Genomic DNA, 16788 nt, shown 5'->3' on the forward strand with positions numbered 1-16788 from the left:
TGTGCTAACCTAGTGATTCTCAACTGGGGGCAATTTTGCCCTGCAGGGGACATTTGGTAATGTCTAAAGACATTTGTGGTTGTCACAACTGAGAGGAAAGTGCTATTGACATTTAGTGGGCAGAGGCCAGGGATGCAACTAAACACCCTAAAATGCATAAGACAGCCTCCTCCAATGAAAAGTTATCCGGCCCAAATGTCAATAGTGCTGAGTGCTATAAACCCATGGTCTTGATCCGCAAAGCTGAGAATCTTGGTAAATTCACCAAAACAATGTATCTATAAGGATTCTTATAGAACCAGCCACCAGCTTCTTGAGGGGGCCCATGTTTGCTCATATATAAAAGGAGCCTTTCCTTTAACGTCCACAAGAGGTACAATATGGGGCTGGGGCACAAATGCCAGTTACCCAGAGAGTAGACCCGTGATACTGGAGCATCCTCTACCCCGTCCTCTGCCCATAGCTAACAGCCACATGAGGCCAATTATGCAGTTTGACTCTCATTTGCTCAAAGATTAATGACCGGTTTGTGGAAGTAGCCAGACCAGTGGGTAAGGGACCCTCAGGAGTCCCCAAAACAGGGGCAGAAGAAAAAGTCTGGACATCCCTTGCAGACTACTATGGCGGGCTAAATTAAATATCGTCATCACCAATAAATACAAAAACTATTAGGAAAAAAGCCTCAGGATCCTCTTCTTGCAGTCAAGACCGATTACAGAACTTAGAAGGAACGTATTTTGCTCCAGGGAACGTGCAGATATGCACAAGACATGCCATATGCTTTAGGGGGAACCCAATGTAGGATTCCTTTGCAAGTAAAACTTTCCAAAATACATACTTATCTATGTTTACATGCATGTGCCCATGTATAGATAAATAGATGGAAAAAGATAGGTGATGGGTAGGGAGATAGATGATTGATTGAGAGAGAGGGGTTAAGAAGACAGACAGAGAGAACAAACCAGTTGTTATCTAAGTGCTGCTCTTTAACCCATAGGTCCAAACAGACTTGACAGACACACAAACCTGGATGCTATAGAAGCTGTACTGTGGGTGGCAAATGGGAGAACTGGGCTCCTCCTCCTTCATTGTAATTCTATCATCCTCATCTGGGCCTAGCCTGTTGTGGGAGGCAAACAATGGGATCCTCATCCTTTCACTTAGGGACCTTGGACAGGTTCAGGATAGCAGAGGCATCACCATGTGACATGGTTTGGCTGTGTCCCCACCCAAATCTCATCTTGTAGTACCCATAATCCCCATATGTGGTGGGATGGACCCAGTAGGAGGTAATTGAATCATGGGAGCAGTTCCCCCATGCTATTCTCATGATAGTGAGTTCTCACAAGATCTGATGGTTTTATAAGGGGCTTCTCCCTTCGCTCTGCTCTCATTCTTCTCCTTTCTGCTGCCACATGAAGAAGGATGTATTTGCTTCCTCTTCCGCCATGATTGTAAGTTTCCTGAGGTCTCCCCAGCCATGCTGAACTGTGAGTCAATTAAACCTCTATTCTTTATAAATTCTGCAGTCTCGGGAAGTTCCTTCCTACTTTCCTTCCTTCCTTCCTTCCTTCCTTCCTTCCTTCCTTTTCTTCTTCTTCTTCTTCTTCTTCTTCTTCTTCTTCTTCTTCTTCTTCTTCTTCTTCTTCTTCCTCTTCTTCTTCTTCTTCTTCTCCCTCTCCTTCCTTCCTTCCTTCCTTTCTTTCTTTCTTTCTTTCTTTTTCTTTCTTTCTTTCTTTTTCTTTCTTGACAGAGTCTTGCTCTGTTTCCCAGTCTGGAGTGCACTGGAACTCCAGAAGTTGGCTCTCTGCAACTTCTGCTTCCTAAGTTCAAGTGATTCTCATGCCTCAGCCTCCCAAGTAGCTAGGACTACAAGCATGCAACACCACGCCTGGCTAATTTTTGTATTTTTGGTAGACACAGGGTTTCACCATGTTGGCCAGGCTAGTCTTGAACTCCTGACCTCAAGTGATCTGCCCACCTTGGCCTCCCAAAGGGCTAGGATTACAGGCATGGGCCACTGCACCTGGCCCCAGGGCAGTTCTTTATAGCAGCATGAGAACGAAGTAATACACCATGGCACCAGCCTTGACATTTGAAAGCTGGAGAAACAACCCTCCCAGGGATTCCAGTTCTGCCTGGGCCCCTATTCAATTGAAGGTGAGTAACACACGAGTGCAGAAAGACAATGGAGAGAAAGGAGGGGCTTGTACGTTTCAAAAGCACCTTGGAAGCTAAAACTGAAGCAGGATTTTAGTAGGAAAGACTCAGCTGAGAATGTGGGCCCAGCACTGGGAGCAGAGACTTTTAGGCCTCCATCCAGGAGGGAGAGTTCAGAGGTGCTTTGAGATGAGAGGCATCATGGGGGGAGTGCAGAAAAGGGAAGAAGAGCAATCAAGACAGGCTTTGTGGACTTGTTTGCCTTCAGCCAACACTGCTTAACCTGTCCCAAACCATCAGACCCCATCCTCACCCCCAAAAATAATTGAGTCACCAAAGAAAGGCAATTCGTGTAGTGCAAAGAAGACAGAGGGCTCTCAGAATCCACCCACAGATAATCCCCCCTTTACCTGCTCATCTCTTCTTTATACCTTACCATGCAGATTTTGTTTTTAAAAGGGACTTGACACCTTAGAATAGACTACCCTGTAGATTGACTCTTGTAGAAAATTCCAGAAGAAGCCAAGTCTTTGGGAGAGATGAGCAAGAGTCTCTTGCTCCTTAGAAACCCTGTGACAATGAAGGACACTGGATAGATGGAAGCAAGAGGGGAGGGATTTCCTCCAACAGGAGAAGCCAAAATTGGTCAAAGAAAAAAACCCAACCATATCTTTAAGGACTCTGAGTTCCCTGAGACTGCAAAAGTCAGAGACATAATTCAAGATTCACTAGCACCTATCAGGGGTGTCAAGGGGTCAAAACAGAAGGAGACAAGAAGCTTCCTCCCACAAGGAGCTTAAGCCTAGCAGAGGTGACAAGATCAATATACATAGGGAGAGTTCGAGGCAAAAGATGCCATTGTGTGGACCAGGAACATCTCGTGGTGGGCACTCCTCTGCTTCCTGTGGTGCGCTGCACAGCGTCATGCACATGGTTGCACACAGTTGGCACTCAAGAAATATTTGGTAAGTGAGTGAATGAGTTATGCATTCAACCCACAGCTCCGAGTTGCCTGCCTGCCTGTGGAAAAACTTTGTGCAGCCCAGTCTTATTTTCTGCCAGGGAACAATTCCAGCCTGTTTCAGGGAAAACAACAAATCCTAAGGAGGAACCTGCAGATGCCGGAAACCTGAAGGCCAAGAGGTGAAACACCTTGTGGTTGTCTGCTTGTCCAAAAACCCAAACCATGAGGCTGCAACCAGCTTACCCACATTCATGAAAGTGACTATACTCTCAGGCCAGTGGCCAATGCCTCAGGTCCACCTTGGTTCCGAGGGATACAGACATTAGACTCCAAGAATTCTAAGGAGATTTCAGGACAGGCTGGACAGGCTCAAGGCTCATCATCCCCTGAGTCAGGGAAGACACCCAGTGAGTTACACCTCCAGCTGCCCATTCCCCTCAGCACACGGTCTATACTCCCCACACAGGACCTCTTTAACAGGATTGTAGTGCTGGGCCAAGAAGACCTTTCACGAGGCCACAGCCAAATAAGGAAGGAAGAAAGCAAGGAAGGAAAGCAGAAAGCAAGACAGAAAGACACTCACTGTCATAAGTTTTCATAAAGCTGGATGTGTTTCATTTAAAGAGCCATTCTGTATCCTGAGATGTGTCTGTCCCGCTTTTTGACCTTGAGCACATCAAGTTCTTTTCCCACCTCATGGCCTCTGCAAGTGCAGTTTCCTCTTCCTGGAACACTTATTTCCCTTTCCTTACTCAGCTCCTTCTCTCCCTTTGTGTCTCAATGTCATTGTCCCTGTTTATTGCATCTTTGTAGGACAGTCCTTCCCTGACCATGCCACCAAAAGGCAAGCCGTCTCCCCTCACCTTGATCTTAGCTCCGTGTCTCTCTTCAGAGTACCCTTTCTATGTATTCTTATGTATTGGCTTGTTTCATGCCCCTCCTCCATCCGACTCTAAGTCCCATCAGAGCAGGGGCCATGCCTATCGTGTCTGCCATTAAACAGCCACTACTTAGCACAGTGTTTGGGGCTACTGGATCTCAAAAAATGCTTATTTAATTATTGAAGTAAAATGCTCTGTTCATGAAATAATTATGACAGTAAATGTATTGCTCAAATTCTTACTTGGTAAAATTAAAAGAACATAACTTTATGTCAATGCCCTTCCCTTTTGGAGGTGTGGGGGTTGAAGGAAGAGACATTTTACTGTCTCGAGAAATACAAAAGTTTGCAAACCAATGCTTTATAGAATAAAAGTCCTTTGTGTAAATGAAGATTGTTATGGGGATCTCTCTGTTATAACCACAGACCTACTTCTGAAACAGGTGCCCATAAATGGAATGCCTGCAAATCCAGATCTATTTCTAGAGAGATGCACTTTTTCAGGGGTGTTTTATCTTCACTTCTCATTTACCATGAGTGGAAACTAATACCACATCTTTAGGCTTTTCTGCCTTCCCCCTTCTTGGCCCATCACATTCATTATTAGGTAGGTTTTAACTCCTCAACCTAAAAACAGCCATGGGTTCCTATTTAAAGAAATGCCAGTGGATCCCTTCTTCAAATGAAGAATGATTTTTTAAAATTGCTTTAATACCATCCACTTTTTTGTTGGTCCGGATGTTCATATACTGAGTTTCTTACAGCAGGGTTTGCCTGTGTGCCCTGGATGGTTCTCTGTGGGCTCAGCCTCCCAATCAGTAACACAGAAGGAAGATGCATACGCCTGCAGCTACACAGGACATAATGAGTCTTTACAGCTATCCATTACCATCAGGCATCACACAAATATGTAGGGCAAAGAAAAATACACATTATTAGCCACCCTCAGGCATATGCTCTCCTGTGGCTCTTCCCATCTGGCAAGGTGATCAGCTGTGGAGTCCAAGGGCAAGATGAGCAAAAACAATGACAGCCTCTGTATGTCTAGAACTTGATTCCAAACACATTCTTAAATAAGCATCCACTTCACCTTTATAAGAGCCTCGAGGTGACAGCGACTACAGATCATTTACAGGGAAAGAAACTGAGGCCCAGGGAGATAAGCTAGCTTATGGAGGACAGCACTGCAAGTCAGCACCAGACTGGGACCAAGGTGAAAACACAAAGGTGTGAGAGCTTTTGAATCATGATGCACATTACAGATGCAAGGCGACAGTGTCGTAATTATCATTATTATTCATCTAGTCACAATCTCTGAGCATTTAACGTATGCCAGGTATACTTTCAGCCTCAAAGAGGTAGAAGTATGGGGCGAACACGAAGATAAATGACACATGGTCCCTGCCCTCTAAGGACAGGGAAGTGTGCTGGAGGAGTTGAACATCTCCTAAACAAATGAGAACCACGCAATAGAACACTGGAGCCAAGCAGATGGAAGCCCAGAGGAGGGAGCCAGACTCTGCCTGTAGGTACAGGGAGGAGCTGACACTTGAGCTGGATGGAGAAAAGGCAAAAGGCCCTTCCAGGCAAAGGGAATGGCCTGTCCAGGCCCCAGAGGTGTAGCAGATCATAGAGGGAATGCAACTGTCAGTGGGACCAGCCAGGGCCAATTGGTCCAGAGCTTCATGGGCCTTGCCAAGGAGGAGAGACGTTCCTGGAGGCCACCAACAGTACAGGCTTCCCATCAGGGGCTTTAAGCAGGGGGAATAGCATGATCAGATTTGGGTGTCAAAAAGACAGGACAGGCCGGGCGCAGTGACTCATGCCTGTAATCCCAGCACTTTGGAAGGCCAAGGTGGGGTAAATCACTTGAGGTCAGAAGTTCGAGACCAGCCTGGCCAATATGGGGAAACCTCATCTCTACTAAAAATACAAAAAATTAGCTGTAGCTGGGCGTGATGGCGCATGCCTGTAATCCCAGCTACTCGGGAGGATGAGGCAGGAGAATCTCTTGAACCTGGGAGGTGGAGGTTGCAGTAAGCCGAGATTGCGCCACTGCGCTCCAGCCTGGGCAACAAGAGCAAAACTCTGTCTCAAAAAAAAAAAAAAAAAAAAAAAAAAAAAGACAGGCCGTAGAGTGGCAAGAGGTCAACTGTCAACAGGAACACCTGAGGGCACACAGACAGTGTGGAGAAGATGTAATTCTTTACTCAAGTAACAGTGGGGGCTAAACTGAGGATCTGCCCCCATCACATAACCCTTCATCTGCAGAGTGAAATAGGAGTATTTGTCCTGCGTCCTTTATAGGACATAATATAAAGTTACTAATAATAATGGAGGCCGGGCGTGGTGGCTCTTGCCTGTAATCCCAGCACTTTGGGAAGCCAAGGCATGCAGATCATGAGGTCAGGAGATCAAGACCATCCTGACCAACATAGTGAAACCCCATCTCTACTAAAAATACAAAAATTAGCTGGGCATGGTCGCACATGACTGTAATCCCAGCTAGTCAGGAGGCTGAGGCAGAATTGCTTGAACCAGAGAGGCAGAGGTTGCAGTGAGCCAAGATCATGCCATTGCACTCCAGCATGGTGACAGAGCAAGACTCTGTCTCAAAAAATTACATAAATAATAACAATAATGGAAACATAATAGAAGTAATAGCCAACATGTCTTGAACACTTATATGGTTAATTTAACAAATACTGAATATTTGCTAAGCACCAGGCATGCTAAGTGCTTTACAAATGCTAATTCATTTAATCATTGCAATGATCTTGTGAAATAAGGACTTTCATTATCCCCATTTTACAGATGAGGCAATTGAGACACAGAGACATTAAGTGACTTACTCCAGGTCACCCAGGTCATAGGTAGTAGAGCTGTGATTTGCAGCCAGGCAGTCTGGCCTGAGTCCTCGCTCTTGGTCATGATGTACATGATCTCGTTTGTTATATGCCCAGCACTGTGGAAAGTACCTTGCAGCTGTTGTCTATTACTCTGGTCCTCACAATAATTCTGTGAGGTAGGCACTCTTTTTTCTCCCTGCTTTATAGCTAAGGAAACTGAGGCACAAAGGGGATAAGTACCTTGCCCGTGGTTGCACATAGAGTAAGTAAGTGGTTGAGTTGCACGTTAATCTTTGGGACTGCAAAGTTCATGCTCTGAGCTGCGCTCCCTTCAATCTAAAAGCACAAAAGCCACAGGGAGGGGGACAGGGGACAGGGAGGGGGCAGCAACCTGAAAAAAGACTGAATACTTAGAATAGTGAGAGATCAGATGGAATATGTTTTTGCTTGGCTGGATTTTTCCCACCCCATGTTAAGCGAGAGAAGGCAAGGTCCCCCCTCTCTCCCAGCACCCCTGGTTCAGCCTCTAGACAAGTCAGGTTGGGTCATCTGGCCTGCCAGGCAGTAAAACACCCCGATCCTTTAGGGGTGAGGGTCTGCAGGCCTCAGCTCCAGAAACAGCAGGGTGGCAAACAATGGTATCTCAGTCAGGCCTGGGCGTCTCTGATTGGCCCTGGCAAAAACAAGATGTCAGTTAGTAACAGCTGTAAATCCCTGTGACAGCCAGTCCCCAAGCCCTGGGCATACTCTGGGCCATGCTGGAGCCGCAATGTCCAGAGCCTTCTCCTGCCACTTCTTGGGACTGGGAATCCTGGCCTGGGGCCTGGCAATGGAATCATTAATCTATGGACAGGCTTCACAAAGAGAAAAACATGCAGGAAAATATACAGAAGAAAATAGAGCTAAAAAACACACCAGGGTTCCACTGAGACCAGACCATCTAGGACTGAGATTCGGAGGCAGGAGAGCAAAGCTCTCAGGAGGACATATTAGAGACTCTGGAGGATGTATGGACTTTCAAGGAGTACTTATAAGAGGCTGTGTACCTCAGTGGGCAAGGGTATAGACTTTGAAGCCAGACTATTTGGGTTCAAATCCCAGCTTGGCCTCTTGTTTTACTGCTGAAAAACTGGGGGCATGTTCCTTAATCTCTCAGGCTGGGCCTCAGTGTTCTTACCCGTCATATGAGGATAATGATAGTACCTACATCATCAGGTTATTACAGGGGTTAAGTGAGTTAATATTCAGAAAAGTCCAAGAACGGTGCCCAGCACCCAGCCAGTGCCATGGACGTGTTAGTTAAATAAGATAAATGGGCCAGGCACAGTAGCCTAAGCCTGTAATCCCAGAACTTTCCAGATCACTTGAGGTCAGGGGTTCGAGACCAGCCTGGCCAACATGGGGAAACCCCATCTCTACTAAATAATACAAAAATTAGCCAGGCGTGGTTGCATGTGCCTGTAATCCCAGCTACCCAGGAGGCTGAGGCATGAGAATCACTTGAACCTGGGAGGTGGAGGTTGCAGTGAGCTGAGATCATGCCACTGCACTCCAGCCTGGGTGACAGAGTGAGACTGTCTCAAACAAACAAACAAAAAAGATAAATGGTCACAGGGGAGACAGGAGACATCTCTCCCAGTGGGAGATGTCACAATATCCAGGTGAATAGAGATGGGGACTGGAGATGAGATGCCTTCCATTTTATTCAAAAGAGTTTGAAAGAGTTTAGATCTGGAAGTCCTTGACTTAGGGTCACAGGGAAAGTCAAAGTGCTGTTTGACAACATGCTGCAGCAATCAAACTAAGGCAGAACCACAGCCTTGGAATCCAGAATAGGGATGGGGTGGCCCAGGAACTCTAAAAACTCCTAGAGCATAGTCTGTACTAAAGCTTTCAAAATTCACATTCATAGACATCCATGATCATCTAGTCCACACCCAGCTGCTGCAAATGAAAGGAATCATGCCGAAGGCCAGAGAAGGGCCTTGTCCAAGGTCACATAGCTGGCTGATGTAGGGCATGAAGCAAGAGCCAAGATCTGCCAGAACTGGGGCATCTTCCATCACACCAGCCCTCTGGCCTTGCCCCAGGAAGGCTGAGAGCGAGTGCATGGGTCTTGGCCTGGTTGGAGCAGCTGCCACTTTGGCCTGGCTGGGTCTGCCCGGTATGCTGGCCCCAGCCCAGCGTGCTCCTGACCAGCACCTGCCACCAAGCTCTGGTAGGCCCTACTAACCTCTTCCAGAAGGGAATTGGGGGTCTTCACCTCCTACTCTTTCACACCCAGAGGCGGCTCCAGGTGTGAGCAGCAGCACCAGTAAGTTCCACAAATCCCACTTGTCTCATCGAGACTGAATCCGTGATCCTGACTCAAGCCATTGTCTTTGTCCCTCAAACTGGTATATTAGAGTAACAGGTAAATCCCCAAATAGTGGCTCACTGCCATTCAAGGTGAAACTGTGTGCTACTATCCACACAGGAGTGGCTCTCTTCCAAGCAGGGATTTGGAGAGTCAGGCTCCTTCCCTCTTCTGACTCTGCCACCTTCAACACATGGCCCCCAAGACCACTATGACTGGCTGCTCTAAGCCAACAGAGGGAGAAGGCACCTGGGACACTGACCCAGGAGGTTTTTGTGGGCTGGCCTAGAAGAAGCACTTACTCCTTTCACCCCCATTCCACTGGCCAGAATTGAGCGACATGACCACACCTGGCCATACCTGGTGTATTAGTCCGTTTTCACACTACTGATAAAGACATACCCGAGGCTGGGCAATTAACAAAAGAAAGAGGTGTAATGGACTTACAGTTCCACGTGGCTGGGGAGGCCTCACCATCAAGGTGGAAGGCAAGGAGGAGCAAGTCACATCTTACATGGACAGCAGCAGTCAAAGAGAGAGAGCTTGTGCAGAGAAACTCCCCCTTATAAAACCATCAGATCTCATGAGACTTATTCACTATCATGAGAACAGCATGGGAAAGACCTGCCCCCATGATTCAATTACCTCCCACCAGGTTCTTCCCACAACATGTGGGAATTCAAGATGAGATTTGGGTGGGGACACAGCCAAGCCATATCACCTGGTCATAAGGGAATGAGAGGTGTAGCCTAGCTGTTTTCCCACGATGTAGGCTTTGGTGGACACATAAGCCATCTCTGCTACAACTGACCTCACAGCTTTGTTCTGTGGCACTTGATGATCGTGGACTGGAGCCCCAGCTTAAACCAGCAACTTGCTCTGCCCAGGAAGACATTAAAGGAAATCTGCAGGCTCTCGAGTCCAACCTATGATGCGTAGGGAGGAGTGACAGAGGCGGACTTTGGTAGTAGATCAGGAGCTCACTGAAGGCAGGAAACATGTGCAGCACCCTGCAGCATCCCAGCATTCCTCATGCACTGCCTGCCATCAAGGAGGCCTCCAATTTGTGTCTACCTTATGAGAAGCAGCAGGAATGCAACCCGCAGGGGTACCAGACATAAGTCATGCTGCAGGAAGGCTGGGGCCTGCCTAACTGGAGCTTCATGTCTGCACTCCCAGGTCTGATTCCTGGCTTGGCAGTTGGGAACTAAGCAGAAGGGGACAGTCAGAGCCATCGCTCCTTCCATGCTGGCTCTCACATCAGAGGCAGACTCTCAGCTCGTCTGTGTGGGAGGATGCAGGAGCTATTTCCATTTTATTTCATATTCGTCACGAACTGTGTGTCCCACAGACATGAGAAGCCACAGAAGAAATGTTCTCCCTCCCCCAGTGCAGATCCTCAAAAGCAGGGGCTGAGGGGAAAATATTTGAAGGAAACATCCTTGACTTCCATGAACAGATAAAGCCTCTCCCAAAAGGACAAGCACAGGGGCAAGAGCAAGTCACAGGACCAGCTTTGAGTCTGCTTTGTGACCTTGGCCAAGTGACAAATCCTTTGTGCCTCCATTTCTCCCCCATCTGTCAAATGAAGATAATAAAGGCTGTTCTGAAGTTAGAATGAGATAATCAATGTTTAAATGGCTCTGGGAAGTATAAAGCTTTCTATGGGAATATAAGGTGTTATTATCCACTCACCCTTCCTGGCTCTCCAATGAATTCAGATGTTTGGTAACAATTACAATCTTGGCTAGGACTCACTCTTGATGAGCAGAAGAAAGGCAGCAGCCTCCACATTTAAGAGATGGGGACTGATGCACAGGCCTGGGCTGCAAGCAGACCTGGTAAGTTCTGGGACACATGCTCTAACCGAGGAATATCTGCCTGTGAAGTAATGAACTGCGATCCACAAGGGACTTCCACTGCAATCATCAAACACCAGCTCTTGCAGACTCAGATGTGGTATTTGTTAGACTGAAGAATATAACAGTCATAAAATCACAGAATTCCAGGGTTGGCCAAGACCCCCATCCTTGGGGAGAGAGCTAGCTCCCCAGTCAAAGTGGAAAATTGACTCAATTTCCACTGACCTGTGAAAAGCAAAACCAGTTCATGTCTATCATCGCTTATTCAGTTTGGGATCTTGAGCAAATCACTTAACCACCCTCTGCCCCAGTTTCCTTCTCACAGGAATAAGGAATGAGAAAGGACTCTGGTAACTAAAAGACACAGTTCAAATGAAAGGTATTTCTTGCTATTGATGATCAGATCTCTTACCATGAGTCACATGCAGTATTCTTAGATTCTCTTACACATAGAAGACAGGGGTTCCCATTTTCCTGCTCCTGAAATTTAATTCATTTTTGGGGGCCAAACTATCAGGCGGCCAATACAAAATCCTGCCTCAGGATAAACAGGAGAGAAGATACTGCTGGGATGTGATGCCAGAGATTGAGACATGTGCAAACTATTCATTCATTCAAAGCAGAAACAAGAGCAAAGATCATTCTGGAATCCAATCTGACTCCTGCAAGGGTAGAGCCCAGTCTTCTCAGACACCTCTCAGTCAAGACTGGTTGACAAACATTGCTTCAAGTTCCTCTGACCTGGGAGAACCAGGAATGAAGCTTGACACAAGGGCAGGGAGGATTCAGAGAAAAGAAGGGAAAGATGAAAATGAAGGAAAAGCAGGCACTTTCAGAGCCTCATTTTCTCATTACCATCAGTATGCATTCATTTCCTCTGGTGGAAGGAGGGGAAAAAGTTTTCCATTGAGTGTCTAGGGCAATCCTGTGTAATATTTCATTTCATAGCCTCTTTCTCTTGCCAACTACAACAGCAGCTGTGAAACTATTCTCCTGGCCAGTCCTGTGGCATTCCTACCCCAGCATCAACTCAGAATTCTTTTTCCTCAGGGCTTCTACTGCTTCTCATCCTACCCTAACCTCAAGCACTCACCTGGATGTATTCTCAGGTGAAATCTCTGGCAGAAATAGTTTCTAGTTCTCAAACAATAGAAAAAATTCAAGGGCCAACTGCAGGGGACCAGGTCCCTTTGTTGGCTACTATGACCTGGGGAACAGAGCCAGACACAGAGCTCCGAAGCAGATATCTAACTTAAAGCAACTGACAAAAGGCCCCACTCAACACCCAGGTTACATTCATCTTCAGAAAGCCCCCAGGTCCCAACAGCCACTGCACTGGACAAACTCATTATCTTCACTGGACAAACTCATTATCTTCAGCTACAAGGCCAGGCAGAAGGCTTAATCAGGTCAGCAGCATTTGATAGAAAATAAGTACCTTCTTGACACTCTATGGATTATAGAAATTATGCCTGGTAAAGCTACCTATACCACCATCATGTCAAAGGACACTCAGGGATATTCAGCTGAGAAGAATAATTATACAGTCAAATGCCATCAAGCCCACAAAAGGAAAGCAAGCCCACCCATCACTCTAGAAGTCAAAGCGTGGAGGTTTATCTGACAGTGGAAAAAAACAGACAATCCTTAAGATTTGTCATGCCTCCCTCCTTCCAATAAGCCTGTAACCTCTACTCACGGAGGGCTGGGTTGGTCTGGTTGGAGCATGCGGTGCAGGGAATGGTACAGCTGGGTTTACACCCAGCCTCCTCTGGAGTACATATACCCCCAACCGGCAGTCACTCCTATGTTTTCTGACAAGCCATCCTTTTCAGCTAAAATTTTCCACTCCTGGATTCAGCCCAAAGGTGAGTTTATTTTGGAAAGTCTGAGCCAAATTTCTCCGCAACTAGAGTTTCAAGCAGGTGAAATAAAGCCTGCTGCTTCTCCCCACATAAAATTGTGTCCTAAGAGGGCAACAATAGTTCAGGCCCCTAGCGCTGCTCGGAGCCGAGCTCCACAGAACTGGGCACACGTATGCATGAAATATGGTGGTAAAAGACATGCCCACAAAAGTGATACTGAATAAGGAATTGAAAGTGAATTATTCCATGTCCAAATGATAGTGATGATAGTAAGTCTCTGGCATTTGTAAGTTTTAAACTTCTTGAAGTACTCCACCCGCTTTATCTCATCTGTGCCCCATAGCTCCCCTGCAAGGAAGAGGGGACCATTCAGGCTCCCCTCCTGATAGATGGTAAGATGGGAGGGACAAAGGAAAGGGGCTGAGAATTACTTAAGATCACACTATACAGTAGTTGGCAAGGTCAAGACTATTCTCATGACCCCTGGTCTTCCTCAATCAAATTTGATAGCCCTTTAATAAGTACAGGGGTTAAACTTAAAATATGGCAGTGAACAGTGTTATTATCATTTCTTAGGTATAACATTTAGGTGAAAACTGCTGGCTGTCACCTTGACATACTAGAGGGGGAAGGAAGAGATGGACATTTGCTGGGCACCCGCATGTGCCAGCAGCATACAGGCATTTCATCCTCACAATACTTCTAAAAGACTGGCGTGGCGATGCTCACTTTTCAGATGAGGTAGAGGAGGGACCCAGAGAGTAACTGGCAGAGTTAATATTAGGAATCCAGTGACTCTTCTAACAAAGGCCATGTCATGACACTTTAACACTGGGCTAAGGAAACCCCCAACACTCCCAAGTCACATTTCATACAGGAAAATCACTTTAGGATTTGAGTTCTGAACTAGTCTTTACCTGGAGTAGCTAAGAAAAAGCAAAGCTACAGATTCACCCCTTTCTCTGTCCCCCTCTGATTGCCCAGTCCCTGGACAGGGACATAGAGGGAGGGACACAGAAGGTACAGAATATTCAGGGGACAAGAGAAGAAATGAAAAATGAGCAATCTACAAACCAGAAAAACCAACCCCAACATACTAAGCCAATAGTTTCCTTGAGATATACTACCTTGAAGAAGCACATATAGATTCTTTTTCCTGTGTTTAATCCTAAAAACAATGAAAGGAGTAAATGGAGGTAAAATGCTAATAATTCCACTATACGCTGCTCCCTGCCATGCCTTCCTTGACCCTTTTCTATTCAGCTATGCATCGCCCATGTGTCTCTGGGCCTGGCACTAAGTAAATGCTCAATGAATGTTTGGTTAATGGATAGATGAATGGGTGAAATAACAGTGTTGTCAGAAATAATGCCTCCTAACCCAGGTGAAATTTAAATCTGCATTACTCTACCCATTTGCTATTTGGAGACATATTTGTCATTTCAATACCAGTAATATAAAACAAGCTATTTTAGCTTTATCTTCTGTGAGCATATGGATGAGAGAATAGGAATTTTTTTGTTATGAGTGAACATGCTGCATAGTTAAAGATAGTTTTCCAAAGAATGTGACAGAAGCCCAATTATTGTCTTTTAAAAACCAAAACAAAAGAAATGTTCTAGGAAAGAACCTTCACAAGAACAAATGATGATGTCTATTTAGGACAATAAAGGAAAATCCAAAGAAGAATCAGTTCCATGCAGAGAGCCCATGTTTGTCCTTCAAGTGCAAGGTTCTCTGGAGACTCCAAAAAAAGGTGCCTCTACCGTCAGTGAGCTTCCTTTTTTTTTCTTTTCTTTTCTTTATTCTTTTTTTTTTTTAGAGACAGGGTCTCACTCTGTCACCCAGGCTAGAGTGCAGTGTTGTGATCACAGCTCACTGCAGCCTCAAACTTAGGGGTTCAAACAATCCTCCCACTTTGGCCTCCCGAGTAGCTGGGACTACAAGTACATGCCACCATGTCTGGCTACATTTTTCAAATTATTTTTAGAGATGGGGGTCTTACTATGTTGACCAGTCTGGTCTTGAACTCCTGGCCTCAAGTGATCCTCCTGCCTCAGGCTCCCAAAGTGCTAGGAATACAGATGTGAGCCACCACACCCAGCCCAAGGAGTTCTGATTATTCCTTTAAGGGCTAGAGAATAAAATATAGGAGGAAAGCAAACAGCACTGTGGCCTCTAACTCAGGTAGGAGTGATGTAACAATAGCCATTAGAAATACAAAAAAATAAATAAAACAGAAGCTGAGGACCATGTGTTCCACCTTTACTAAGGACAGCTAAATTTTACAACTTTTAGTTAGGAATAAGGACTGACTTCCTGAGGGGGGAAAAAAAAAGGCTTTCTCAAGAAAACTTGATAATAGGAGAGGCTCTTATCTGCTGAGGCTGTTAGCTATGGCCTTAGCAGCTGATCTCCGGAACACTAAGCCCAGAAGTCTTTCTGTGGAATGACTCTTTTCAAACTTCAGTTCTAGCAGAGCTTTTAGCCCTTCTACTCCCAGAGTAAGATGTTCAAATGGCTCCTTGTAGGGTATGTCTGAGGAACAGTGAAGGAAAGAAATGGAACAGAGAGGTGGTTCGTGTCCTGCTTGCAATAGCAGAATCTCTTCTTAGATTCACTTTATGTGCTGGGGTACCCCTAGAGCTTTATTTTGGGGGAAAAAAAAGAAGGGTTCTACTATATAATAGTGATTTAGATATCACTATGGTAAAACAGTGACTAAATCTCAATCAATAGTTATTCAACAAATGTTTATGGAACCAGGTACAGAACTGGATGCTTGAAGTAATCCCAACAATCAGCCTTCAGGAGGCATAAAGTCCACCGCTCAGGATAAACACATGCAAGTAAAACTGACCATGTTGACCGAGCGCCTTCTATAACACACACAATAGACTAGGCAGTTTACAGATGCTCTCTCAGCTGATCATCACTATGAAAACTGATTGTAGTGGGTAGGCATGATCATCCCCATTTCACAGGTACAGAAAGGCTAATAGCTTGCCCAAGAGCTGGGACTAGTATTCCGGGCTGCTCAATACTAAAGCCTCCTTACCAGCTACTAAAACCAGGTAGATTTCCACATCTGTATCTGAGCGGAGGACTCCCATTTTCAAGTGCATAAGTCATCTTTGTATTTGTTTTTTTGTTGTTGTCTTTGTTGTTTTTTGAGACAGAGTCTCGCTCTGTCACCCAGGCTGGAGTGCAGTGGTGCGATCTCAGCTCACGGCAACCTCTGCCTCCCAGGTTCAAGTGATTCTCCTGCCTCAGCCTCCTGAGTAGCTAGGATTACAGACACGTGCCACCAAGTCCGGCTAATTTTTGTATTTTGAGTAGAGACTAGGTTTCACCTTGTTGGTCAGGCTGGTCTCAAACTCCTGACCTCAGGTGATCTGCCTCAGCCTCCCAAAATTCTGATATTACAAGTGTGAGCCACCGCGCCTGGCCCATCTTTGTATTTGTGTTGTGATGGTGAGTCCTAAATTTCAGATACTAAGAGAAGAAGGAAAAAAAAATCTAGACTCGTCGATGTCTCTAAGAATCCAGATGTTTTCTAAAACACCTGTGTAATAGGTGAGGCTTTATCAGCCTAGAATTTACATGGGAATGGGAAGCAGCCTGGAGCACCAGGAAAAATTCTGTTTCCATCTGGGGCCATGCCTGGGTGAACCTAGGAGGTGGGCAAAACTAGTTTTCTTCACTGCATTATCTCATCTGGGGTGCCCTCCTCTGTACTTCAGGCCTTTATTGCCTTGGTAAGCTCTGTGCTCTCCCACCTTGGTATCAAAATCAAAACTGCCCTCAAAGAAGAATCTGGAGATCTATCATTTACCTGTTAGTATGTCTTCA

General features: G+C 45.8%; 1 protein-coding gene across 14 annotated transcripts in view; it reads right to left on the reverse strand.

Annotated features, from left to right (window-relative positions):
* Positions 1 to 16788, reverse strand: part of PRKCE (protein kinase C epsilon) — a 537105-nt gene that overhangs the window by 470214 nt on the left and 50103 nt on the right. The gene's annotated exons all lie outside the window — the stretch shown is intronic.

This window comes from Pan troglodytes, chromosome 12, assembly GCF_028858775.2.
Source record: "Pan troglodytes isolate AG18354 chromosome 12, NHGRI_mPanTro3-v2.0_pri, whole genome shotgun sequence".
NCBI classification, from domain to species: domain Eukaryota; kingdom Metazoa; phylum Chordata; class Mammalia; order Primates; family Hominidae; genus Pan; species Pan troglodytes.